Consider the following 27158-nt stretch of genomic DNA (forward strand, 5'->3'; position numbering starts at 1 on the left):
TGATAGAACACTAAAGAAATACGACTGGAACTTACCCTTTAGGAACTGATGAACCAATATAAATATGAAATTTATTAGATATAGGGATCCTGGACCACACAGGATGTGATGCAGACTCTTGACCCTTTGAACCCATAGCGGGCTATAAAAAGCGAACCTTTACACATACACACCATCCCCTTGATGAAGTCATAGACGAAACGCGTTGGGAGTGTTTGCTGCTACTTCATGCACTTTGGACTACTACTTCTCTTTCTCATTCAGATAAGCTGCTATTTTTTACATTTTAAAAAAAATTTTTTTTTTTTCTTCACTTTTTTATCATTTTATATATTTTAAGGGATTTTCTCAGGAAATCCTATAAGTGTTCACAATAAATTGTTATTTTATATATATATTTATTCTTTACATTGTTATTTATTGCATTAGCACTTTTTGGTCTCAACCTATATTTAGCACTTGCTTAATAAGGATTGCACTATTCTGAATAAGTATTGGTTTTTGCGTAAAATCTTTTTTGATTAAGCTGATGCATTAATATGTGGTATTCACTGGATACAAGTTATGTCCATGTATGAGTATCTTATCACACTACAGTCACGTTTATTTATTTTTTAATAGCAAACTGGTCACTCTATTGTCAATTTACACTTTGTCCATATATATATATTCCATTGCAGGGCTCGAAGTGAGGCGGTATACAGCGGTATACCATACTGCCACTTCAGCCTGTGTTCCAACTCCCGTTTGGCAGTAGGTGCTGGAAGCAAAGAGCAGCTGCTCGAGACGTGTCCCGTGGGGACATATCCCTTAGCAGTCCTGGCTTGACCGAGCAGCAGGAGACTGGTCCCGAGTCCCGACTCTCGAAGCCAGGACAGATGCGGCCACAGTGCTGCATAAACGTGGCGCCGGTCGTGAACAAATCACAGACCGGCAGCCAATAGAAAAAAAATCTTTAAATCTGTTGGCAGCCGCTAGCCAATCACGGCTTACGGATCAGCAGCCAATCAGAAGCAGCCACCTAGCTGCATCTGATTGGCTGCTGGTCCATCCTGTGATTGCTGCACAGCCAACGCCAAGTCATCCAAAAGCCTGGAGGGAGGATGGTTGCTGAGCCGCCTGCGGAGCCCCACTGCCAGCCGGGGGGACAGGAGGAGGAGAAGCCGGACTCTGCCAGTGCCAGCTCCACACAAGAAATGAGAGGTACTGTGGGTGAGAGAGGTAGTAGCAGGTAGGCAGTGTGAGGTGCTGGGGGTGGGTGGACTGAAGTGGGTAGTGCGAGGTGCAGGGGGTGGGTGGACTGAAGTGGGTAGTCTGAGGTGCTGGGGGATGGTGGACTGAAGTGGGTAGTGTAAGGTGCAGGGGGAGGGTGGACTGAAGTGGGTAGTGTGAGGTGCAGGGCTTTGGGAGAGAAAGTGGGTAGTATGAGGTGCAGGGGGTGGGTGGAGGGAAGTAGGTAGTGTGAGGTGCTGGGGGTGGGTGGACTGAAGTGGGTAGTGTGAGGTGCAGGGCTTTGGAGAAGGAAGATGGTAGTGTGAGGTGCAGAAGGTAGGTGGAGATAAGTAGGCAGTGTGAGCTAAGCAGGTAGTGTGAGGTGCAGGGGGTTGGAGAGGGAAGCAACCTGCAGGTAGTCAGTAAGGCTTGGGGGGGGGGGTTTAACAAAAATGTCCATACCCCCACTTCAAAATTCCCACTTCGAGCACTGTTCCATAGACAAAAAACTTTATGGTTTCACATGTCTCATTAAGGCTGGAACGCAGCTGCATCACATTTAACGGAACTTATATCTGGATTTGAATCAGAAGACTTTTTTGCGCTGATTGGACTATATATATATATATATGACAAGTGGAGGATCAATCAGCACCACCTGGATTCTATCTATACAAATATACAATCTTACTGATAACTGGTTGCACTTTCCCAATCAGTTCTGGGTGTCAACTTAAACAAGAGGTATAGAAATAGCAGTTGTAATCTGCTATTAAGTGAAAAGATATTAGAAAATTGGACTTGATAAAAAGTGACAGAAGTGCTAAATAGTGAATAAATTAATACACATATACAATAGATTTTATAAAGTGTCTGTGCAATAGTGCAAATTAGATATTAGTGAACCTCCATATAGAGATGGCTTATATACCTTATTTTAAATAGAAAGGTAAATCATTTATATACACAAAGGAAAATATATTTGACTTTCAGTAAAACGTAACAGTGCAATAATATGGTTAAAGTGCTAGTAAACCTCCATGTTTAAAAGCTTAAAAATAGAAAAAGCGAGTATTTTATATACATAAAAATATACAAGATTTTATTGGAACTAAGAACATAATTAAAACAAGAGACATAAAAAAATCACTGAATCAATAAAACCAGTGTTTTAAAAGATTTTCCTAATAACAAATATAGTAAATATTTCCAAGTGCAATATATGCAAGATTAGGATAAAGTGCCAAATGCTTATCTTATAGAAAATTCCCAGGCAAGGTCATATAGGACAGGTGAGGAGCTCCCCAACACATTTCGTCCGTTGTATGGACTACTTCTAGGGTAGTGTAGCTCCATTAGGGATATAGGGACTATATATACCCCACTGATGGGGGTTAATTGGCAACCATCTATGACCTCACTTCCTGTGGTTAATATTGCCCCAAACGCTATTAAATTATATATATGTGTATAGACTAAGTTATTTAACCTAGATTTAATATAAATAGTCATTAGATATTAGATTTAGATTTTAAAACTTATATTAAGTATATCGATCTCCGGGAGTTTCCACCCTTAGTTAGTATCAATGTAGTCCATGTTGTTAGAATTGCCCATAGGGCTACTTCCGCCCTCACTTCATAGAGCACATGTTTACTCCGAGGTGTATTACTTCCGGTTGGCGTCTAAGGTCCACGTGGCTTCCCCTGATAGATTCCCACATTAGTTTGTTACTCGTGCCAGTCGTCTCCGGGATACCATGCGCTGTACTTCCGCCCGTTCAGTCATTGCCGCTAGAGAGCTGACCATGTCACACTGCCAGGCTTCTCCGCAACTCCCCATACGTCACTTCTGCCATGTTCTACCTGCATCACATTACTTCTTGCCGCCCACATGGTTTCTTCGGATTGGCCATACCGGGATATGGATGTGTCACTCTCCTCAGAGGTGCCATTTTGTAGGTTATCTAGAGTGAAACTGAAATGATGTTTACAATATGCATTATTTTCTTACTGAAACTTTCCCACATTTGTTATAGAATCCAATTTTTATAGCATTTGTTTATTATAAATTAGCCAATATTATATACCCATACAAGATATATATGGTCAGTGAGATAATTTAATACTCAAAGGTAGATGCTAATAATAAAAGAGGGCACTGCTGATTTCGTAGTACCTAACAACCACCTGTAAATCACTTATCAACTTCACATCCTTCATTATATAGAGAGAAGAAAGCAAAACAAAAAAACATTTTTTTGCATGTAAATTATTAATTTAGATGTGTTGTGAATTTCCCTTAATATTTGCTTTCCACTAGTTGTATGTCAATAATAAATATAGGAGGGTTTCTAACTAAGTAGTCATTGTTTCATAGTCAATAGTGGTCCAAGAGGCATTATGTTCCAAGAGTTTTGTATACTAATCCACATATGCTACAAATCTCTATATATTCGTCCACAAATATTATAATTCTATTTTTCCAAATTCGTAGATCTTGTAGTGATTGATAAATAAGTCAATTTCTCTGATGCTTTTAGATATTCTTCTTAGTATAGGGGCCATAGTATTTCTAATACCCCAATGTATCTAACTACAGCACTCAGTCTTCCTAGGAGGTCACCCATCCAAGTACTGCCCAAGCCCAACAACTCTTAGCTTCCAAGATCAGACGAGATTGGGCATTTAGGAAGTGGGTATGGCTGTAGATATCTCATGGGTGAAATATTTGAAGGCCTTTAGATCTCCAGCCTTTAACAGAAAAACAGCAAAAAGGATTAGTCCATTCGTTGAAAGGAGAGGGTTGTTTCTTTTGATAATCCAGTAATGCTTCTGTAGTACTTCTTTATATCTATTTGGCAATCCAAAACTTCTGTATACCTCAAAGAAGATTCAACTACAGCACCCAGACTTCCTAGGAGGTCTCCCATCCAAGTACTATCCGGACCCAACACACTTAGCTTCCAAGATCAGATGAGATTGGGCATTAGGAGGTAGGTATGGCTGTAGACATCTAACCAGGTATACTTACCTAAGTTGATCCATGTATCATTCTCCACCGTTGTCAAGTTCATAGAAAAGGTGCTATTTCATAGCTATCATTGAATCCATCTGGAACCATGGTTCTCAATTCGAAGATCCAGTATATCTCGCGTTGTGATAATCTCTTGGCAAGATCACCTCCTCTTTCTCCCAATGTCATTTGTTCTATAGCCTTGAAGGTCAATTCCTCTGGTTCTGAATTATGATGGAATAAATAATGTTTGGAGACTGCGTGTCCTTCTACCTTATTTTTGATGTTCCTGATATGCTCTTGAATCCTTAACTTCAACGGTCTTTTAGTTTTACTAATATACTTGGTCCACATGAACACTCCAACAAATAAATAATCGATGTTGAAGTACAGTTCATATTTGTTTAATTTTAAATTCTTTAGTGCCTGTAGAATCAAAAAAGATCCTTCTTTGTGGGTGTACATATTTGCATACATTACATTTCCCGCATTTGTAACATCCTACACATTTAGGCAGAGATCCTCTTCCCTGTGTCCTTGTGGTCCTAATCATACTAGGTGCCAGTATCTCCTTCAAGCTTCGAGCTTTTTTGAAAACAACAGGATTTCTCAGAGGAAGAATGTCCTTCAAAACTAGATCCATTACTAATATGTTCCAATGTTTAGTAAGGGCATTCTTGATCATTTTCTCATGTCCATTATATGTTGTAATAAAGGGCATCACTCCATTATTTATGCTCTTCTTGTCCTTATAATCCAAGAGTGTGGCCATTTCCAAATTACTTGTTCTTTTAGCTGCTTCGCTTAATAATTTCTCAAGATGTTCTTTAAACCTAAATCTCTCCGTATATAATTCAGTTTGCTCTTCAGATGCTTGATTTGTACTGCAGTTCCATTTAATTCTGTAAAATTACGAATAAGGTATGTTGTCTCTCCATTTTTTCAAATGTCCACTCTTATAGTGCAAATAACTATTAGTATCCACACCCTTGATAAAATTCTTTGTAGTTATTCCATTCCCTTCTCCTATTAAAATCAAGTCCAAAAATTCAATGGAATGATTGTCCATTTTATGTGTGAATTTTAAATTCATATTATTCGTGGCAACATGTGTTAAAAATGATTTAAAAAATTCCTGCGTACCGTCCCAGATTATTAAAATGTTATCAATATATCTTTTATAAAATATGACATTATTCTCAAAGGGGTTGTTATTATAGATAAAGTTTTTCTCCCACTGTCCCATAAATAAATTAGCAAAACTTGGAGCGAAGGTTGTCCCCATTGCCGTACCACATATTTGTTGATAAAACTTATCTAAAAACTTAAAATAATTGTGATTCAGAATTAAAAACATAATATCACATAAAAATTCCCTATGTGGTACGCTGATAGATTAATCTGTTTCTATAAAATCCCTACATGCATCAATCCCTTTGGTATGCTCTATACACGTATACAGGGATTGTACATCTATTGTTACCCATTTATATGAGTCTTTCCATCTGATTTTCTCTGCCATTTGTAGCACACTTGTTGTGTCTTTTAGATAGGATCGAAGTTCAACCACATATTTACATATGAACAAATCCACATATTCCGACATTTGTGCTGTTAAAGAATCAATTCCCGCTATTATGGGTCTACCTGGAGGTTCGATTAGGGATTTATGAATTTTTGGTAGAAAATAAAATATGGGGGTAATGGGGCTAGTTTGTAAAAGGTATTGAAATTCCTCTTTGTTCAAGATACCATTATGCAGACCCAATACCAATAGAGGTCTTAATTCTTCAATATATTCTTCTAGTGGGTCTTTTTCTAGTACCATATATGAGACTGAGTCCCCTAAGAGTCTTTCTGCTTTTAAATAGTAGGTACGATCCATGATAACTACTCCCCCCCCTTTATCAGCAGGTTTTATTATAATGTCTTGATTTCCTTCTAATTTCTTTAATGCTTCTTTTTCTCTATTTCTCAAATTCTGTGTTTTGATTGGTAGAGAATCCTCTTCGCATAGATCTTTTTTAACTAAGTCATAAAATATATTAATATGACTACCTTTGGACTCAAGTGGGTAAAATTTAGATTTTAGTTTGAGACCTGATTTGGGTATATTCTCATTGTAGTTATTAATTATTGCATCATCTTTTCTTAAAAAGTGTCTTTTTAATGTAACATTCCTCACAAATTTGTTGAGGTCTATAAATGTTTGAAACTTATTTATTTATCTTGTTGGGGCGAAGTTCAACCCTTTGCTTAATAGTGATATTTCTTGTTGTGTAAAATCATGCTTGGATAGATTAAAGATGCCTTTCTCTCTGGGATTCATGGGAGGTATCTTCTTTTGAAACTTCTTCCTCCTGCCACCCCTTTTCTCTTCTTGTCTTTCTCTCCTTTTTAACGGTGATGCAAGTCTTGTTGTAAAAATGTTTTCCTTGGATTTGAGGGAATATGGTCTGGGGATAAAAAATGATCCATATCACTGTTGGAATCCAGTCTCTGTAGATTGGAGAACCTGTTCCTAGTATATTTAGGACTAGGGGAGTCTAGCTCCCATTATTTGTTCTGGTGAAAGGATTTTTTCCTATATGGTATTGTTTGCCAAGTATTAATGTCTTTATTCGCAGGTCTTGGTTGTAAGGTGGTAGATTTATTAAACCTGCTCCAATTTTTGATTTTGTTGGATTCATAATCTTGTTTGTCCCTAATAAATGTGTATTCCTTGCCCTTCATGACATCCTCTTCTATTCTTTCAACTTTGCAGACCAATACTAAGTCATTGGATTTAAAATCTTCATTCTCCTTAAATTCATCAATTTTGGACTCTTGTATTTTAATATCCTGTTCTAGTAAGGAAAGTGTGTTTTTTTTCTCCTGTATAATCAATTTCATAAGATCTATAGAGCACTGGTATAGTATGTTATCCCATTTGCTCATACACTCTACATTCTCTATCCCACATGTGGGGTTCTTTAGGATTCTAAGACCCCTAGGTATCCTATTCACAGAAATATAATGTTCCAACCCCTTTATATCCCACCAGGCTTTGATTTCTTTTGTAATGAGTTTTTGTAAGTCCCAAAATAAATTATCAATATTTCTTATAGGAACATTTTCACTATTAGGGATTTTATGTTCATTAAATATTTTTTGACAGTAATCGCTCCTTCTATTTAAATGTTCAGCATTTCTAGACATTATATGATAGATTCTACACACCAATGTATGAATTGCCAAGGGCAGCTATGATCAAGTAAACCAAATAAAGTATAGACAAGTGGAGGATCAGTCAGCGCCACCTGCTTATCTTTCTCTTTCACCAGAACAAATAATGGGAGCTAGACTCCCCTAGTCCTAAATATACTAGGAACAGGTTCTCCAATCTACAGAGACTGGATTCCAACTGTGATATGGATCATTTTTTATCCCCAGACCAAATGCCCTCAAATCCGAGGAAAACATTTTTACAACAAGACTTGCATTACCGTTAAAAAGGAGAGAAAGACAAGAAGAGAAAAGGGTTGGCAGGAGGAAGAAGTTTCAAAAGAAGATACCTCCCATGAATCCCAGAGAGAAAAGCATCTTTAATCTATCCAAGCATGATTTTACACAACAAGAAATATCACTATTAAGCAAAGGGTTGAACTTCGCCCCAACAAGATAAATAAATAAGTTTCAAACATTTATAGACCTCAACAAATTTGTGAGGAATGTTACATTAAAAAGACACTTTTTAAGAAAAGACGATGCAATAATTAATAACTACAATGAGAATATACCCAAATCAGGTCTCAAACTAAAATCTAAATTTTACCCACTTGAGTCCAAAGGTAGTCATATTAATATATTTTATGACTTAGTTAAAAAAGATCTATGCGAAGAGGATTCTCTACCAATCAAAACACAGAATTTGAGAAATAGAGAAAAAGAAGCATTAAAGAAATTAGAAGGAAATCAAGACATTATAATAAAACCTGCTGATAAAGGGGGGGAGTAGTTATCATGGATCGTACCTACTATTTAAAAGCAGAAAGACTCTTAGGGGACTCAGTCTCATATATGGTACTAGAAAAAGACCCACTAGAAGAATATATTGAAGAATTAAGACCTCTATTGGTATTGGGTCTGCATAATGGTATCTTGAACAAAGAGGAATTTCAATACCTTTTATAAACTAGCCCCATAACCCCCATATTTTATTTTCTACCAAAAATTCATAAATCCCTAATCGAACCTCCAGGTAGACCCATAATAGCGGGAATTGATTCTTTAACAGCACATGTGTCAGAATATGTAGATTTGTTCCTATGTAAATATGTGGTTGAACTTCGATCCTATCTAAAAGACACAACAATCCCTGTATACGTGTATAGAGCATACCAAAGGGATTGATGCATGTAGGGATTTTATAGAAACAGATTCATCTATCAGGGTACCACATAGGGAATTTTTATGTGATATTATGTTTTTTATTCTGAATCACAATTATTTTAAGTTCTTAGATAAGTTTTATCGAGAAATATGTGGTACGGCAATGGGGACAACCTTTGCTCCAAGTTTTGCTAATTTATTTATGGGACAGTGGGAGAAAAACTTTATCTATAATAACAAACCCTTTGAGAATAATGTCATATTTTATAAAAGATATATTGATGACATATTAATTATCTGGGAGGGTACGGAGAAAATTTTTAAGTCATTTTTAACACATGTTGCCACAAATAATATGAATTTAAAATTCACGCATTAAAATGGGCAACATTCCAATGAATTTTTGGACTTGATTTTAATAGGAGAAGGGAATGGAATAACTACAAAGAATTTTATCAAGGGTGTGGATACTAATAGTTATTTGCACTATAAGAGTGGACATTTGAAAAAATGGAGAGACAACATACCTTATTCGCAATTTTACAGAATTAAATGGAACTGCAGTACAAATCAAGCATGTGAAGAGCAAATTGAATTATATACGGAGAGATTTAGGTCTAAAGAATATCCTGAGAAATTATTAACCACTTTCCTGGTATGGACGTAAGCTTCTCTCCACACCAGGCAGTTCTTTATCTGTACTGGATGTAAAATTTCATCCAGACAGATAAACATGAGGGCTGCTGCAGGAAGAGAATCTTCCCGCAGCTGCTGCTCTCAGAGGGACCTTCCGGTACCTCTGCATGTGAGCACCCTCTCCCCCTCTGTCTGCTGTGCTGCCAATCACTGCTGATTGGTCAGCAAAGCAGGACCCCCTACCCAGCACCTGCAAAACTGAGCAACCGCTGGGGAAAAGTAAGTAAACTTCCCCCCTCACTCCCCTTACATACCTGGTGCCTGGATCCAGTCTCAAATTGACTGTTGCAATGGTCGCAATGTTTTCGATGGTTCTGATGTTCCGATGGTGGTTCCGATGTTCTGGTATTTGAAACACCAATTTAAAAAAAAATCTTTAAAAAAAAATATTTTTTTTTTTATGAAACCATTTTAAATAAGTTAAAATGGATGTTCCTCACCTAATTCACTAAAAAAAAACAAACGACAATTTTGAAGCAGTTTTCAGAAAAAAAATTCGTCAGTTAAGTGGTTAAGTGAAGCTGCTAAAAGAACAAGTAATTTGGAAAGGGCCACACTCTTGGATTATAAGGACAAGAAGAGCATAAATAATGGAGTGATGCCCTTTATTACAACATATAATGAACATGAGAAAAAGATCAAGAATGCCCTTGCTAAACATTGGAACATATTAGTAATGGATCCAGTTTTGAATTAAATTCTTCCTCCGAGACCTCCTGTTGTTTTCAAAAAAGCTTGAAGCTTGAAGGAGATACTGGCACCTAGTATGATTAGGACCACAAGGACACAGGGAAGATGATCTCTACCTAAATGTGTAGGATGTTACAAATGCGGGAAATGTAATGTATGCAAATATGTACACCCACAAAGAAGGATCTTTTTTGATTCTACAGGCACTAAAGAATTTAAAATTAAACAAAATATGAACTGTACTTCAACATCGATTATTTATTTGTTGGAGTGTTCATGTGGAACCTAGTATATTGGTAAAACTAAAAGACCGTTGAAGTTAAGGATTCAAGAGCATATCAGGAACATCAAAAATAAGGTAGAAGGACACGCAGTCTCCAAACATTTTTTATTCCATCATAATTCAGACCCAGAGGAATTGACCTTCAAGGCTATAGAACAAATGACATTGGGAGAAAGAGGAGGTGACCTTGCCAAGAGACTATGACAACATGAGATGTACTGGATCCTCGAATTGAGAACCATGGTTCCAGATGGATTCAATGATAGCTATGAAATAGCACCTTTTCTATGAACTTGACAACGGTGGAGAATGATACATGGATCAACTTAGGTAAGTATATCTGGTTAGATGTCTACAGCCATACCTACCTCCTAATGCCCAATCTCGTCTGATCTTGGAAGCTAAGTGTGGTTGGGTCCGGATAGTACTTAGATGGGAGACCTCCTAGGAAGTCCGGGTGCTGTAGTTGAATCTTCTTTGAGGTATACAGAAGTTTTGGATCGCCAATTAGACGAATATAAAGAAGTACTACAGAAGCATTACTGGACTATCAAAAGAAACAACCCTCTCCTTTCAACGAATGGACTAATCCTTCTTTTTGCTGTTATTCTGTTAAAAGGCTGGAGATCTAAGGGCATTCAAATATTTCACCCATGAGATATCTACAGCCATACCAACTTCCTAAACACCCAATCTCGTCTGATCTTGGAAGCTAAGAGTTGTTGGGCTCGGGCAGTATTTGGATGGGTGACCTCCTAGGAAGTCCGAGTGCTGTAGTTAGCTACATTGGGGTATTAGAAATACTATGGCCCCTATACTAAGAAGAATATCTAAAAGCATCAGAGAAATTGACTTATTTATCAATCACTACAAGATCTACAAATTTGGAAAAATAGAATTATTTCATTTGTGGATGAATATATAGAGATTTGTAGCATATGTGGATTAGTATACAAAACTCTTGGAACATAATGCCTCTTGGACCACTATTGACTATGAAACAATGACTACTTATTTAGAAACCCTCCTATGTTTATTATTGACGTACAACTATTGGAAAGCAAATATTAAGGGAAATTCACAACACATCTAAATTAATAATTTACATGCAAAAATATGTTTTTTTTTCTTCTCTCTATATAATGTAGGATGTGAAGTTGATAAGTGATTTACAGGTGGTTGTTAGCTACTAAGAAATCAGCAGTGCCCTCTCTTATTATTAGCATCTACCTTTGAGTATTAAATGATCTCACTGACCATATATATCTTGTATGGGTATATAATATTGATTCATTTATAATAAACAAATGATACAAAAATTGGACTCTATAACAAATGTGGGAAAGTTTCAGTAAGAAAATAATGCATATTGTAAACATCATTTCAGTTTCACTCTAGATAACCTACAAAATGGCGCCTATCAGGAGAGTGACACATCCATATCCCGGTATGGCCAATCGGAAGAAACCATGTGGGCGGCAAGAAGTAATGTGACGCAGGTAGAACATGGCGGAAGTGACGTATGGGGAGTCGCGGAAAAGAAGGGCGGAAGTGACGTATGGGGAGTCGCGGAGAAGCCTGGCAGTGTGACATGGTCAGCTCTCTAGCGGCAATGACTGAATGGGCGGAAGTACAGTGCATGGTATCCCGGAGACGTCTGGCACGAGTGACGAACTAACGTGGGAATCTATCAGGGGAAGCCACGTGGACCTTAGATGCCAAATGGAAGTAATACACCTCAGAGTAAACATGTGCTCTATGAAGTGAGGGCAGAAGTAGCCCTATGGACAATTCTAACAACATGGACTACATTGATACTAACTAAGGGCGGAAACTCCCGGAGATCACTATACTTAATATAAGTATTAAAATGCTATCTAAATCTAATATCTAATTACTATTTATATTAAATCTAGGTTAAATAACTTAGTCTATACACATATATATAAGTTAAGAGCATTTGGGGCAATATTAACAACAGGAAGTAAGGTCATAGATGGTTGCCAATTAACCCCCATCAGTGGGGTATATATAGTCCCTAAATCCCTAATGGAGCTACACTACCCTTGAAGTAGTTCATACAACGGACAAAACGCGTTGGGAAGCTCCTCACCTGTCCTACATGAACTTGCCTGGGAATTTTCAATAAGATAAGCATTTGGCACTTTATCCTAATCTTGCATATATTGCACTTGGAAATACTTACTATATTTGTTATTAGGATAATCTTTTAAAACACTGGTTTTATTGATTCAGTGATTTTTTATGTATCTTGTATTTTATGTTTGAATTATGTTCTTAGTTCCAATAAAATCTTGTATATTTTTATGTATATAAAATACTCGCTTTTTCTATTTTTAAGCTTTTAAACATGGAGGTTTACTAACACTTTAACCATATTATTGCACTGTCACTTTTTACTGAAAGTCAAATATATTTTCCTTTATGTATATAAATGATTTACCTTTCTATTTAAAATAAGGTATATAAGCCATCTATATATGGAGGTTCACTAATATCTAATTTGCACTATTGCACAGACACTTTATAAAATCTATTGTATATGTGTATTAATTTATTAACTATTTAGCACTACTATCGCCTTTTATCAAGTCCATTTTTCTAAAATTCCGACATGTGAACATGGTGCTGACTTTATGCTGAAGTGATGGTCTTGAGAAAGGTCCTTGCAGGGACCGAAACATCGACCTATGGCTACTTTGGGTATTCCTATGAAAAAGTAAAGTGTTGGAATTTTTTCTACGATTTCTAAACTAGTCTGGTGAGTGCGCTTCTTTAAATCTAACTATTGTGGCCTGGGTCTTATGGACAAAGCCTGAATAGCACCCCAGCTGCTGTAGACTTCTAAAAGTGAGTGCTACTCCAAGAGAGATATATATATATATATATATATATATATATAGCTAGCACTGTAGATGGGTGTTAGTGATGCATTGATTAGGTGCAGAGTCCACACGTGGCATTCCTGTAAATAAAAAATTAAACTGGTGCTTTACTTCCAGCATGCAAATCAGGAAACAAAATGAACAGAAAATAATGAACAAACCAAGCCCTCACTCAGATCACTAGCTCACTTTTTGAGCCCTCTTTATAAAAACAGCTATTCTGCATGAAAGTCTCTTGGAGATTGGTGGTCCTTCCTGCCACATGCAGGACTGGACACTGGCCTCCTGGCCTGGTATATGTTTCTCAGCTTCTTGGCTGCCACAGTTTCCCAAGGACAGTGTCAGAGGAATGGTAAGCTGCCAGGCCACTTCACCGCTTCTCTGATACCGGCAGGGGTGACTCCCAGGTAAGCTGTCTCTCAATTTGGATGTATTTTTGTATGTGCCTTTATCATGAGGCCTTACAACAGATAATTACATGGCCCAGAGTGGGTACTGTTATCATGTAGTGTAGGAACTGCCAGTATCAGAGAAGCTGTGAAGTGGCCTGGCAGCTTACCATGTACTTCTAACTGCATGCAACAAATATCTCTGACTTTCTATTACCATATAGTTTTCATGTATTATTGCAGGTACAATTTAGTGTGCTGGGGGATATCTAGGGGATACTCCTCTCTCTGTTTATATATATATATATATATCTCAAGATCTATTTCACAGGAAAATCCAACTACAGATGTAGCCATGCTCATTGTTGCCACGATGTGTGCGCACAGGCATACGCATTGCGGCACAGCTCAGCATTCGCCAGGCTCCGCTCATCGCAGCCGCAGTTTCTCCATTGAAGTTTATGGCATGCGCGGGCAGCAAAGCAGATGGCCAATATATCTGCTGGTATATTGCCTGTACACATGAATGCTGCGGGACCCAGCAGTGTTTGACTGGGTGGGTGATGTAAATGCCCGCCCATTTGAACTGTCAAGCCCTGCACATTGGGCAAATGAATTGGTAAGTGTGTATACACTTACCAATCCCCAGATAGGTCGGCGGGTCGGCCTAGTGTGTACCCAACTTTACAGTTCACTCTGCAATCAACAGTTAAATTACCCCTTAATTTATCTCCCCTGATAAGATACATAACATATTTCTGTGAATCCCTCCAACATGCTTTAGTGGTAGCCTAGAGCCTAATGCTTATTATACATCCAACGCTACTATTATTGCAGTGGATTTCCTTATGTGAAAGAAAAAAAATATATACTGTATTGAGGAGCTAATTACCACAATTTAATAATTATGTTGAGTGATCAGAAGAAAAGTAGATGTGTCTTTACATCCCAAACAATGTAATTTGCTTTATATATGCATGATTACCCTGTCTAAACGTACTTCTTACCAGTGTATTATTTACTACTCTTCATTTACTTTTATTCCTCTTACACTATTTACCTACTCTCTTCCACTACTTACAGCCATATCACACTTCCTAATTGTCTGCCTCCCCTCTAATTAGCTGCATCCTCTGCTGTGCTTTCCTGCCCACCTACTACTTGCTCTCTTATCATTCTTCGCTCTCCCTCCACCCTGAGTCAGCCACCATGCCTCCACGCCCCTGCCCCATAGCAACCATCTCCACTGGCTTACACCTTCCCCTTAGATCTAGCCCACATGCCCTCATCCACAACCCAGACAATCTCATCCACATATTCTCCGTCCCCTCCCTCCCATTCTCCTGTGCTCTCTGGCACACCAGATCTGTCTATAATAAACTGTCCGCTATCCACGACCTCTTTATTTCCCACTCTCTAAATCTTCTCGTCATCACCGAAACCTGGCTCTCCTCCTATGACACTTCCTCCCCTGCTGTGCTCTCCTATGGGGGCCTCGCCTTTACCCACTCAGTCAGACCTGACAACCACCAAGGCGGCGGAGTGGGCATCCTCTTATCCCCCAACTGCACCTTTCGCATTATCCCACCTGAGCCCTTCCTTTCTTTCTCCACCTTTGAGATACACTCTATCCGTCTCTTCTACCCCATTATTCTCTGTATTGCAGTCATCTATCGTCCCCCAGGCCCCCCCACCCAATTCCTTGACAACTTTGCTAGATACACTCTATCCGTCTCTTCTACCCCATTATTCTCCATATTGCAGTCATCTATCGTCCCCCAGGCCCACCCACACAATTCCTTGACAACTTTGCTGCCTGGCTTCCCCACTTCCTCTCTGTTGACTTTCCCTCTATAGTCCTTGGTGACTTTACCATCCCTATTGACATCACAAATCCTGCATCCACCAATCTTCTTGCCCTCTCCTTCTCCTTTGGACTTTCTCAATGGACCTCCACTGCTAATTACTGTCTCGGCCACTCCCTTGACCTTGTCTTCACCCCAAAGTGCGCTGTCTTGGAGTCATCCTGGACTCATCCCTCTCTTTCAAACCACATATCCAGAACCTTTCACAGTCCTGTCATTTCCATGTCAAAAATATTTCTAAGATCAGACCCTATCTCACCCAGGATGCTGCAAAAACTCTCATACACTCACTGGTCATCTCCAGATTGGACTACTGTAACCTCCTCCTATCTGGCCTCCCCAAATCCCATATCTCTCCTCTCCAGTCTGTCCTCAATGCTGCTGCATGGCTTATTTTCCTCTCCAAATGCTCTACATCTGCCTCCCCTCTCCTACAAGCCCTCCACTGGCTCCCCTTCCCTTTTAGAACCCAATTTAAGGTTCTCACGCCCTCACCCAATCTTCCCCCATATACATCTCTGATCTCATCTCCCTTCACTCTCCTCTCCGCTCTCTTCGTTCAACTAATGCACGCCGCCTTTCATGCCAGCTGATTACTTCCTCCCACTCCAGCCTCCAAGATTTTGCCCGCACTGCTCCCCACCTCTGGAATTCTCTCCCACTCCCCATCAGACTCTCCACCTCTTTGCAATCCTTCAAACGGGCTCTCAAGACCCATTATTTCATCAAAGCCTTCCAGCTGTCATTCTAACTCCCTGATACATACACCTTCCTCCCCATCTGTGTCACCCCTGTTTGTCTTCCCCTCCCCTTCTAGAATGTAAGCTCTTATGAGCAGGGCCCTCTAACCTCTTGTACTTCTCCCTACTTTAGTTTCATCTACTTCTTACTCACCACTAGAGCACCTAACACTTGGCTGCTTATGGTCTGTTGCTTATCTGGGTGTCATGATCACTAATGTAGCAAAATGTATTATCCATGTCCTGGTCCTGTATTGTATTGTTCTGTAAGTCGCTTGTCTACAACTTGTTTATGTGCTTTGTAAGGCGCTGCGGAACATTTGTGGCGCCATATAAATAAATGATAATAATAATAATAATAATCTGTGTGCTCTCTCTGACTTCTCCAACTCTCCCTTCTCCCTCTCTGACCACCATCTGCTCTCCTTCACTCTCTCAACTCCTCCACTCCTCCCCTCACCCAAAGCCACCATTACTAGACGCAATCTTGAGACTCTGAACCCTGCTGTCCTGTCTTCATCATTTGATACTCTCCTCTCTCCTCTATCAGCCATGGCCTGCCCTAACCAGATGGCCTCCTTCTACAACATCACCCTCAATTCTGCACTTGACTCCATTGCCCCCACTTCTCTATCCCCCTCCGTCAGTCCAAACCCCAACCGTGGCACTCCAAACTGACCCGATTTCTCCAAAAGCGCTCACATACTGCCGAGCGCCTCTGGAGGAAATCTCGCTCTCTGGCGGACTTCCTTCACTTCAAGTTTCTCCTCTCTTCCTAGAGCCTGGCCCTGTCCCTCGCCAAGCAATCCTTCTTCCAGTCGCTCATCTCCTCTCAGTCCTCCCATCCCCGCCGCCTCTTTGGTTCTTTCAACACTCTCCCCCACCCCTCCCATCCTCCCTCACTGCACTTGACTTTGGCACCTTCTTCTTTTCCAAAATTGAGGCAATTCGTCAGTATTTCATTCAGTCTCTTTGCTGCAACCCCACCTCCCCCACCCTCAGTACCTCTCAGCCACCCCACCTTGTGCTCCTTCAGCCCCACCATGGGCGATGAGGTCCACTCCCTCATCTTGTCCTCTCCCCCCTCCACCTGCCCCCTTGACCCCCTCCCTTCTCACCTTCTACGTTCCCTCTCCTCCACTGCCTGCTCCCACCTTGCTCACCTTTTCAACATATCTCTCTCCACCGGCATCTTTCCCTGGCCAAAGTCACCAATGACCTGCTTGCAGCCAAATCCAGGGGCCACTTCTCTCTGCTCATCCTCCTGGACCTCTCTGCTGCCTTTGACACTGTGAATAATACTCTCCTCCTCCGCACCCTTCAGACCTCTGGCATCTCTAACACTGTCCATGCCTGGTTCACCTCTTACCTCACCAACCACTTCTTCACTGTTTATGCCTCTGGCTCCATCTCCCCCCCTTCCACCCTTCCAGTTGGTGTCTCACAGGGTTCTGTCCTGGGCCCACTGCTCTTCTCCCTGTACACCTCTACACTAGGAGAACTCATCAGCTCCTTTTGTGCCGATGACACGCAACTATACCTCTCCTCTCCTGAACTCTCCCCTTCTGTCCTCTCTCAGGTATCCAGCTGCCACTCCACCATCTCTTCCTGGATATCCGAGCGCTCTCTGAAGCACAACATGGACAAAACTGAACTCATAATTTTTCCCCCTAATAGAGTCTCCACACCAACCAATCTCACTATCACTGTTGACAACACCATCATCTCCCCTGTCCACCAACTTCGTTGTTTGGGTGTCACCCTTGACTCCACTCTCTCCTTCACATCCCACATTCAATCTCTGGCTCAATCCTGTCGATTCCAGCTACGCAACATCGCTCGCATTAGGTCTTTCCTCTCCCAGAATGTTACCAAACTGATTATTCATTTACTAATCATTTCTCGGCTTGACTACTGCAACTTTCTCCTTACTGGCCTCCCACATTGCCATCTTGCCCCCTTCCAGTCTGTTCTCAATGCTGCAGCTAGACTTATCTTCCTCTCCCTCCATTCCACTTCTGCTGCTCCCCTCTGCCAAAACCTGCACTGGCTCCCATTCCCCTACAGAATCCTTTTCAAACTCGTCACCTTCACATACAAGGCCCTTTCTGACTCCACTGCGCCCTACATCTCCAACCTCATCTCCTTACATACTCCCTCCCGCCCACTCCGGTAGGCCAGTGACTGTTACCTCTCCTCCACCCTGGTTACTTCATCTTATGCTCGTATCCAAGATTTTGCCTGCTCAGCCCCCGTACACTGGAATGAGGGCCTGATTCAGATCCGCTCACTCTGAATCAGGGCCAGGGTTTTTTTTTTTTGGAGTGGCCTCTTGGCCGCTCACATAGCTGTGGGTGGCCATGATGATGGTTGCGATGGTCAAGACCATTGCGACCATCGGGCTTGCGACGAGACCCTTGTGGTAGGGTCTCGTTCATCGCAAGCCCCAGAGAGCTTTCGGCTCTAACAGAGCTGGAAGCTCTCCACTGACATCACTCGTGATGTCAGTGGGGCCACCCCCAAATGGCAAGCGTTCCCTCGGGAACGCCTCCATTTGGGCAGCCACCCCCCGGCCCACCCACCAAAGGGGGCGAGCCATCACTCAACATCGACAGCTCGCCCCCTTTGGTGCGAGACCCGGAGCAATGGATTGCCCATCGCTAGCCGGGTCTTGCGCATGCGCACGACGGAGCCGGCTCCATCATGCGCATGTGCTGTAGGCCACCATTGACCCGGTTGCAAGTGCTCAGCGCTTGCAACCGGGTCTGAATCAGGTCCTGAGCTCCCTCGCTCGATCAAGCTCTCCCCAACCTTGCAGAGCTTTAAACATGCACTGAAAACCCACCTGTTCATCAAAGCATACCCTTCCACCACATAACGATGTTACCAGATCTCTGTCCCTCCCGCTTTAGCCATCTCTACCTTGCTTACTTCCTGCACTCAGGTCCCCCTCTACACACTCATGCCTCATGCCATCTGTCCATCTCCCCTGTCCCCTAGACTATAAGCTCCTGGAGCAGGGTCCTCCTACTGTCTCACAGCCTTCTTCTCTATCACTTCTATGATAGCTTTCACCTTCAGAGCTGTACTGTGTATGGAGAATTGTGTTGCTGATTGATACTTGTGTTCTGTCTATAATTTGGTTACTGTATTGTCTTTGTAATGTAATGTTCTGTGTACCCTTTACTGTATGCGCGGCGCTGCGGACCACTTGTGGCACCCTATAAATAAAATGTAATAATAATAATAATAATAATAATAAGTAATATGTTAAATGCAGCTTTTAATATTAGGGAAAGTTGCGATTCCCTAATACAACACAATAGCAAAAAAGAAGATAGTAGGGGCCTGTTTCAGCTTTTGGAATACAGTAAGATATTGCAGGTAACTGTGAACCTGGACAAAACATGTTGCAATCCAAGGCTTGCAAATACATACATTTTTATGGCACGTGGGGTAAATACTGGCTTGTTTCGCATGTAGACCACAAAGCATACTTGCCTACTTTTGAAAAAGCATTTCAGGGAGATTGTGAAAGTAACACCTATGAGCGTGCTGTAAAGTGGGTGTGTACTGCTACATCTGGGAGGCGTGTCATAAAATTGACTTACATCCAAATGTAAACGAGCCCCAAAGCAGTTAGTAAGATCTACATGGTGATGAAAACACACTGATACTTTTTAGAAAATGCATGTAGCCATAGAGATCATTGGCCCTCATTCAGAGCCGTACGCAAACAGCAGTACGCTCGTTGCGTTCCGATGTTGACTAACCGCGCATGCATCGGTGTAACACTGCGCATGTGCGTACGGCAGATTGCGAGCTTTTTTGGTCTCGTTCGTCAAATAGCGTACAGGAAGTGACATGTCAAATGTGATTGACAGAACAGGGCGTTTTTGGGTGTTGACGGGGGTGGAGATGGAAAAACGCAGGTGTGGCGAGGCGTTTTTGGGGCGTACATACATTAGCAGATGCTAGCGTAAAATGTGTACGGACCGACTCATACGTCACTGGATGATCCTCTTTCCCTTCAAACTGCTCGCACAGCTTAGGGTCTGGATTACTCGACCACATTGGCGATGGCCTTCTCCTCCATCCCGGCACTTCATGATGTTGCTGCGATTAATCGCGGGTGGTCAGAACAGCAATTAGTGTTGGATTGAAAACCGGCTTGGTATGTGTTTTGAAAGCAGTTTTTTGTGTTAGCACAAAAGCGTACGCAGGTGGAAATCATAGCTGCTAATGTGATGATTACACAATCAATTTACGTACATTTGTGGGTGTTTCTTTTGGGCTCAATTTGTTGGTTAGGGCCTATTGTAACAATAATGTCATCATGTTTTTTTGGTTTTTACCTTTTTCTTTTGGCCTGTTGAATTTGCATCGTTATGTTAAATTTGAAACGTTCCTTAAAGAGCCCTTTTTTTTTTGGGCATGTAAAATCTGGTTTTTGCCAGTTTGTGCCTTTTGGCCCAGGATTAAATGTTATCCATTTTGACAATAATGTGAGAATACAATGTCAGTTTTTTTTTTTTTTTTTATTGCTCAAACAAAAAAAAAAAAAAAAAAACAATTTGTGGCAAAGTTTTTTTGCAGGGTTCATTCCCAAAGTTACAATAATTGGGCCAACATAAAAGATTTATGAAATGTAGAACAAAAAATTAAAAACAATTCACAAGAAAGGAGTTTTGACCAGAAAGGAATATGAGCCAAGCACAGAAGGAGTGTGGGAAAAGTCGCCATTGCTGTCACCGTTTTTTCACCCGTTTGGATGGGGGAGGGAGGGCGCCAGACCGGGTCCGGGATGTCATCGGGCTTGCCTGTCCAGAGGCAGATGTTGTGGCCTCTAGACTAGGCACAGGGCTAGGCACATTTGGAGGATTGGCTGATGTTGTGCCAGAGGTGGAGGATCCTGATGTTCCGGCAGGAAGGGAGGTCGGCTCCACCATGTGCTGGCGAACGAGCTGCTCCAGGGCATTGGCGATGCGGATGTTGGCCCTGGTATTTTCCGCCAGGGCCTGACCAATGGTCACGTTGGCCGCAGCATTTTGCTCCAGGGCCTCAGCCACCCGTAGCAGACTGGCGTCCATCCTCTGCAGAATCTCCGTATGGAAATCCAATTTGAAATTGAGTTCTGTGAGGAGGGCCACTGCCTGCGAGGGGGATTGCCCTGGACTGGCTTCTGCAGGGTCCTCAGCCGGATGTACTGGTTCCTCCCCTGCAGAGCCAGCAGAAATTCGGCGGCCAAGGCTCCCCTCTGGAGCAGACTCATCCGCCTGTGTCTCTGTTAGGAAAAATGAGAAAAGACTCACATTAGAATCTACATATTGGCCCAATAACATTTCAGAGTTGGTGACATCACAAGATGTACCTGGGACAACATGAGGAGCCGCAAAGTCTGGCATGTCCATATCCATGTTGGACACGCCAAACACCTCCACAGGCTGCACACACCCCTGTGCCAGCTCTTCTAAATCCGTCAACTCCAATGACACAGGGGTGGGACCCCCACCTGTCCCCCTTGCATGCCTAGCCCTGTCCGCGAGTTTTTGCTTTAGGCGATATTTGAAGTCGCCCCATCTGTGGGATAAAATGGGAACCATTATCCTTTTGTTTAAAATGGTGCTTGTTTATAGGGGGGGCAAGTGTTTACTTACCGCCGTTTGACATCCCGGGCTAGACGGACATAATCACCCACCCTATTGACAGCAACGGCTACCTCTTCCCACATTCTCCACTTCTGGCTTGTACTCATATTCCTGTCTGCCTGTGGCAGGATGTCCACACATTTCTGAATCAAAACCTCCATCTCCTTTCTTGTGAAATGTGGCTGCCTTTTCTTTTTGGCAGCTTTGGCCGGAATACTGGGCCCAGCAGCCTCTTCCATGTCATCCTCCTCACCTATTTGTGTAAATATGCAGATTTCTCAAATTCACAACTTGCCCAATCTTATGTTTCAAATTAATCATTGAGACAAAATGCATGAAAGACTTACCGCCTGACTCTTGTCCATTGTTTCCCTGGTCTGTAGCCATGTCTGAGGTCCAAACAAGAAATACACCAGAATTTAAATGTTGTTTCGTGACGTATTTATACATGCGTCCTTATTTTGCGGCCACATCATTGATTGTGCGTTCTTATGATCCCTCCTTAATTTGTGCAGGAAACGAAACACTATTTATGGCTTGGTGTGTCTCGAGTCGAGGTGGCGTTTTTGGATTGTTGGAGGTTACCTTGGTTGGAGTTTCTTGTTTGCGGATAAGGAGTTGGCGTTTGGAGTTTATTTTGTTTGCTAGATTTGCGTTCTTATTTTCCGTTCGTTTTTTTTTTGGATTTTTTTTTGGTCTCGTTTCTTGATTTGGTAAGTTTTGTGAAGTCTAACTTTGGTTCAATTGGTGTCTCCTTTTGTTTGTTATTGTTCTTAATTTTTTGAACCATAATTTCATCTCTTTTAGGTTTTTTTTTATTTCGGACCCAAAGACCTTTTGATTGGGAATCTTATATATTTGCTCTTGGTAAGTCCATTTTTTAACTTGTATTTGCGAACTAATTAGCGCATTTTTCTCTGTTTGTATAGTGACTTGTATTTGCGAACTAATTAGCGCATTTTTCTCTGTTTGTTTTTTAACTTGTATTTGCGAACTAATTAGCGCATTTTTCTCTGTTTGTATAGTGACTTGTATTTGCGAACTAATTAGCGCATTTTTCTCTGTTTTTTAACTTGTATTTGCGAACTAATTAGCGCATTTTTCTCTGTTTGTATAGTGACTTGTATTTGCGAACTAATTAGCGCATTTTTAAATGCTTATTCATCCTGTAAAATTGTTTGTGGTTGCCCTTTAGCATTTTTGGCTTACATTTCACCCCAATTTGACGTACTGTGTGCAATGTCATTTTGCTCTTTGCCCAAATGTGTGTTTCGCCTATTTTATGTTTTGTCTAGCACCAAATTTAGAAACATAAATGCACAGACTACACTTTTACAAATTAATATTGGGATTATTTTCAGTTTTGACGTATCATGACAATACCCCGGCATGTAAGCAGCAATGGATGGTATCATCAAGCTAAATTGTTTTAATTTTCTTTTGGGGTGGGTCCAAAGCCTTACATTCAAATCTTGCCATTTCAGGTTGATCTTGAGCGGATTGTTCTGGCCATGCTCCCGGAAGCCGACCAACCTCAATCTCGTCCCAGGCGTAGGCATCGTAGGCGTGCAAGGCCCCAGATATTTTGAACACATGTCACCCTTTTTGGAATGCCCGATGATGAGGTTTTAAGACGCTACCGTCTTCTTATTCCCAAAATCATCATAGACACTCTCTCATTAATAGAGAGTGATCTTGAGCGGCAAATTGACAGTCCAACAGCAATACCACCACTTACGCAATTTATGGCGGTGTTACATTTCTGTGCCTCAGGATCGTTTCAAACAACGGTGGGAATAGTGGCGGGCATCTCACAATCCTCCTTTTCCAGGATCCTGAGGGCAGTGATGGAGGCACTTTTCAAGCACCTCCATCATTTTATTAAAATGCCTTTGGATATGGGTGCCCTTAGTGTGGCCAAGGCCAATTTTTACCAAATAGCTGGCTTCCCACACATCATAGGGGTTGTGGATGGTACTCACATACCACTTCAGCCTCCAGCACGGCTGGAGGCAATATTTCGCAACCGTAAACACTATCACTCCCTGAATGTAATGGTGGTATGTGATGCCTCCCTCCAGATCCTGTCCCTGAATGCAAAATTACCAGGAAGTGCACATGACTCCTTCGTCATCCGGCAATCAGTGATATGGCACAAATTAAACAACCTACAAGCTGGTGATGCGTGGCTTCTGGGTAAGTGGAGACCTTTAGTACATAACAATGTTAAGCTTGATACACAGTGATCCTGATGTTGTCTATTCTTTTTCACAGGAGACAGTGGATACCCTTGCATGCCCTGGCTGCTCACTCCTTATTTGGCTCCCACACCAGGCCCACAAAGTGAGTTTAATACCACACTCACAGCCACCAGGCAAGTGGTGGAGCGCTGTATCAGCCTTTTAAAAGGCCGATTCAGATGCCTCCACCGCTCTGGTGGCGAGCTCATGTATTTGCCGGATATGGTTTCGAAAATTGTGGTCCTGTGTGGGATATTTCACAACATCGCCATAAGGAGTGGTGTCCCAATGCAGCCAGAGGATGCCTTACCTGAGGATGGTCCCCCCCGAGGTTGGTCGGAGGTCAGTATGTGGGGGGGCCATACGCGATGATGTGGTGGCCCGATATTTTAGGTAATTATTGACCAAACAACAGTGTGTATACCCAATGTGTTACGCTTTTTTGGCGTTCATCTTTTTTGATATTAATTCTTGCACCATCTTCTGTTTGTTTGCATAATCTTTGCCACTCCCACGATGACTACTTCCTGCTACCCTTCAAAAACCTTTCTGTGGAAACTTCTGGAATATATTATGACACCCATATTGCAACGCCATATTTTTGAAATCATGTGGGCATGGACCTTCGTCAACCAGTTCTTGATTTGTTGTGTGTTTTTTTCCTGTTTTTGGTATGTGGTGTATTTCTGATTATCACTGTGTGTTTTGTTTGTGAGTGACCACTTTGTTTTTTGATTTCTGTTGTGAATAAATATTTGGAGAGTGTAATTTGTTTCCTTTTTGGGCACGTTAGAAGCAAGTGTAACCAAACTCCCAAACGTTAAATTTACCTAAGGGGTAACCCAGTAATGAAGCAAGTGGAGCTAAAATGTAATATGTTTTCGGGGTACTAACCAACACACCAAGGAATCCTGTACAATCAGTTGCCTTCGTAAGATTGGCCTAAACAGATTGGCCACCAAATAGGAACCTGTAAAATGTTGTAAACTATCATGTTGTCCACCCCAAAAAAGGAAAATGACATTGGTACTGGGAGGTGTTTCTTGTGCCTGTTTGCCTTCAAAATACAACACACAATCTGTAGTGAGATTATTTGGCAATCCTTGCTTGAAGAGTCTACTTATGTCAGTGTAAAGAATCTTGGATTTACTAAAAACGCATGAGACAGAGCGTAAATTAAAACTGATTTATTTGTAAACAATTTGAAAAAATAAATAAATAAATAATTCCTAAGGAGGACCGCCAGATGGTCAAGGCCCTGCAGAAGCCCGGTGACTTGCTCCCGCATACGTGCCACACACTGACAGATTTCTGCCCGACGCCTCTGTTCCTCTGTGGGTGACAAAAGTTTGGGGATTAATACATCAATAATGAAGCAACATTCAAAAAAAACACAAAACAAGCAAACCAAAACTTAAAAGCTTGTGCCAAAAAACAACATTACACGGATAAAACCCAGCACCCCAAAATGTCCTAGGCCAAAAATTCAAGAGCCCTAAAAAAATGCACACAGGTGTGATATATGTATGGTGAAATCAGCAGGAACAGGTAAAGACAACCCCCAAAAATACCCTAAGGCGACAGAAAGCCAACAAAAATGGGGACGACACATGATTACATACAAACAGTTTGTGGTGCCCAAAAAAAAAAAAAAAAACATACCGTTCGGCAAAACGCCAGAGCGAGAAGCCACTCCCTCGACCACCTCGGAGGTGGCTACATTCCCCAAACCTAGGGGCAGGGTGTTGGAAGAATCCTGGGAGGGGGTATTTGGAGGAGGGGCGGATGGAGGAGAGGGGGAATTGGGCTGGAGGGGAAGTAGACCAGAAATCTCGGCCACAGGGTCTGGGGAGGAGGGGGTAATTGAGGAATTGGGGGTTGGAGAGAGGGGCCGGGACCGGCGTCTTGTCTGCCGATGACGCCGTAGTCTTTGCTGTGCCCCTAAAAGATGTAAAAAATATTGTGGTTAGTTTCAACAGGAATCCAAATAAAAAAAAAAAAAATAAAAAAAATATAAGTACAATGACTAAATAGGACAGACATGAAAACATGCACATGCAGATATGACTACAATGACTAAATAGGACAGACATGAAAACATGCACATGCAGATATGACTACAATGACTAAATAGGACAGACATGAAAACATGCACATGCAGATATGACTACAATGACTAAATAGGACAGTAATGAAAACATGCACATGCAGATATGACTACAATGACTAAATAGGACAGACATGAAAACATGCACATGCAGATATGACTACAATGACTAAATAGGACAGACATGAAAACATGCACATGCAGATATGACTACAATGACTAAATAGGACAGACATGAAAACATGCACACGCAGTTAGGGCCCACAAGATAAACTTGAAAACCACAGTCCATAAAACTTACTTTCCTCGATCTGCATGCGAAAGCATGCCAGCAAGCGGGGCGTACGCCGGTGCAGGTCCGACCACCACCTGCGCTCCAGCTGGCCAATATGTCGGCGTGAGCCGAAGGAGCGCAGGCGGCGACGTACCTCCGCATATGCGGAACGCTTTCTGCTATTTGAGATGGGTGGAGGCTGACTGGTGATCCGCCTGTCCATCACCTCCGTGAGCACCAGCAGTTCGCGCCTGGTGAATGCGGCGGATCTCATGATGGCAATGGTGTATTTTTAGAAAATTAATTTTAATAAAGCACCAAAAAAAAATTTGATTGGCTAATGTATTTGGGAAATTAACAGGACAAATTCTATTGGGTAGTGTATGAGTCATGTGTTCGACAGGGCCACAAATCTCTTGAGAGTTCTGATAGGCTTGATGCAGTGACATGCGTAAGCAAATTTAAATAAAGAAATGAACCACAGAAAATTTGTGGGGATACAAACAAATAGAACAATTGTTTAATTGGGGCTAACATGTCTTTTGAACAATAAAAGCGAAGGTTTCAGCTGTACGTATTCTGCGAGTAAACACAAACACGGACAAGATTAAAGTTTATTGCATTGTGTTGAAAAAAAAAAAACAATGAAGCTAATTGATACATTGATTGGCATGATACGATTGAGGGAGGTAGGCAGAAAAAACGAGCAGGTAATTGGAATC

At 41.5% G+C, this 27158-nt stretch overlaps 4 pseudogenes; 2 read left to right on the forward strand and 2 right to left on the reverse strand.

Moving 5' to 3' along the window:
- Nucleotides 1–3804: 3804 nt before the first annotated feature.
- On the reverse strand, nt 3805–3924 carry LOC148473399 (5S ribosomal RNA; annotated as a pseudogene).
- Nucleotides 3925–4107: 183 nt separating this feature from the next.
- Nucleotides 4108–4225, reverse strand: LOC148473400 (5S ribosomal RNA; annotated as a pseudogene).
- A 6392-nt stretch (nt 4226–10617) lies between these two features.
- Nucleotides 10618–10736, forward strand: LOC148473401 (5S ribosomal RNA; annotated as a pseudogene).
- A 191-nt stretch (nt 10737–10927) lies between these two features.
- On the forward strand, nt 10928–11047 carry LOC148473402 (5S ribosomal RNA; annotated as a pseudogene).
- The last annotated feature ends 16111 nt before the right edge of the window (nt 11048–27158 follow it).

The sequence above is a fragment of the Taudactylus pleione genome, unplaced genomic scaffold (assembly GCF_031769625.1).
Source record: "Taudactylus pleione unplaced genomic scaffold, aTauple2 ptg000918l, whole genome shotgun sequence".
Classification (NCBI taxonomy): domain Eukaryota; kingdom Metazoa; phylum Chordata; class Amphibia; order Anura; family Myobatrachidae; genus Taudactylus; species Taudactylus pleione.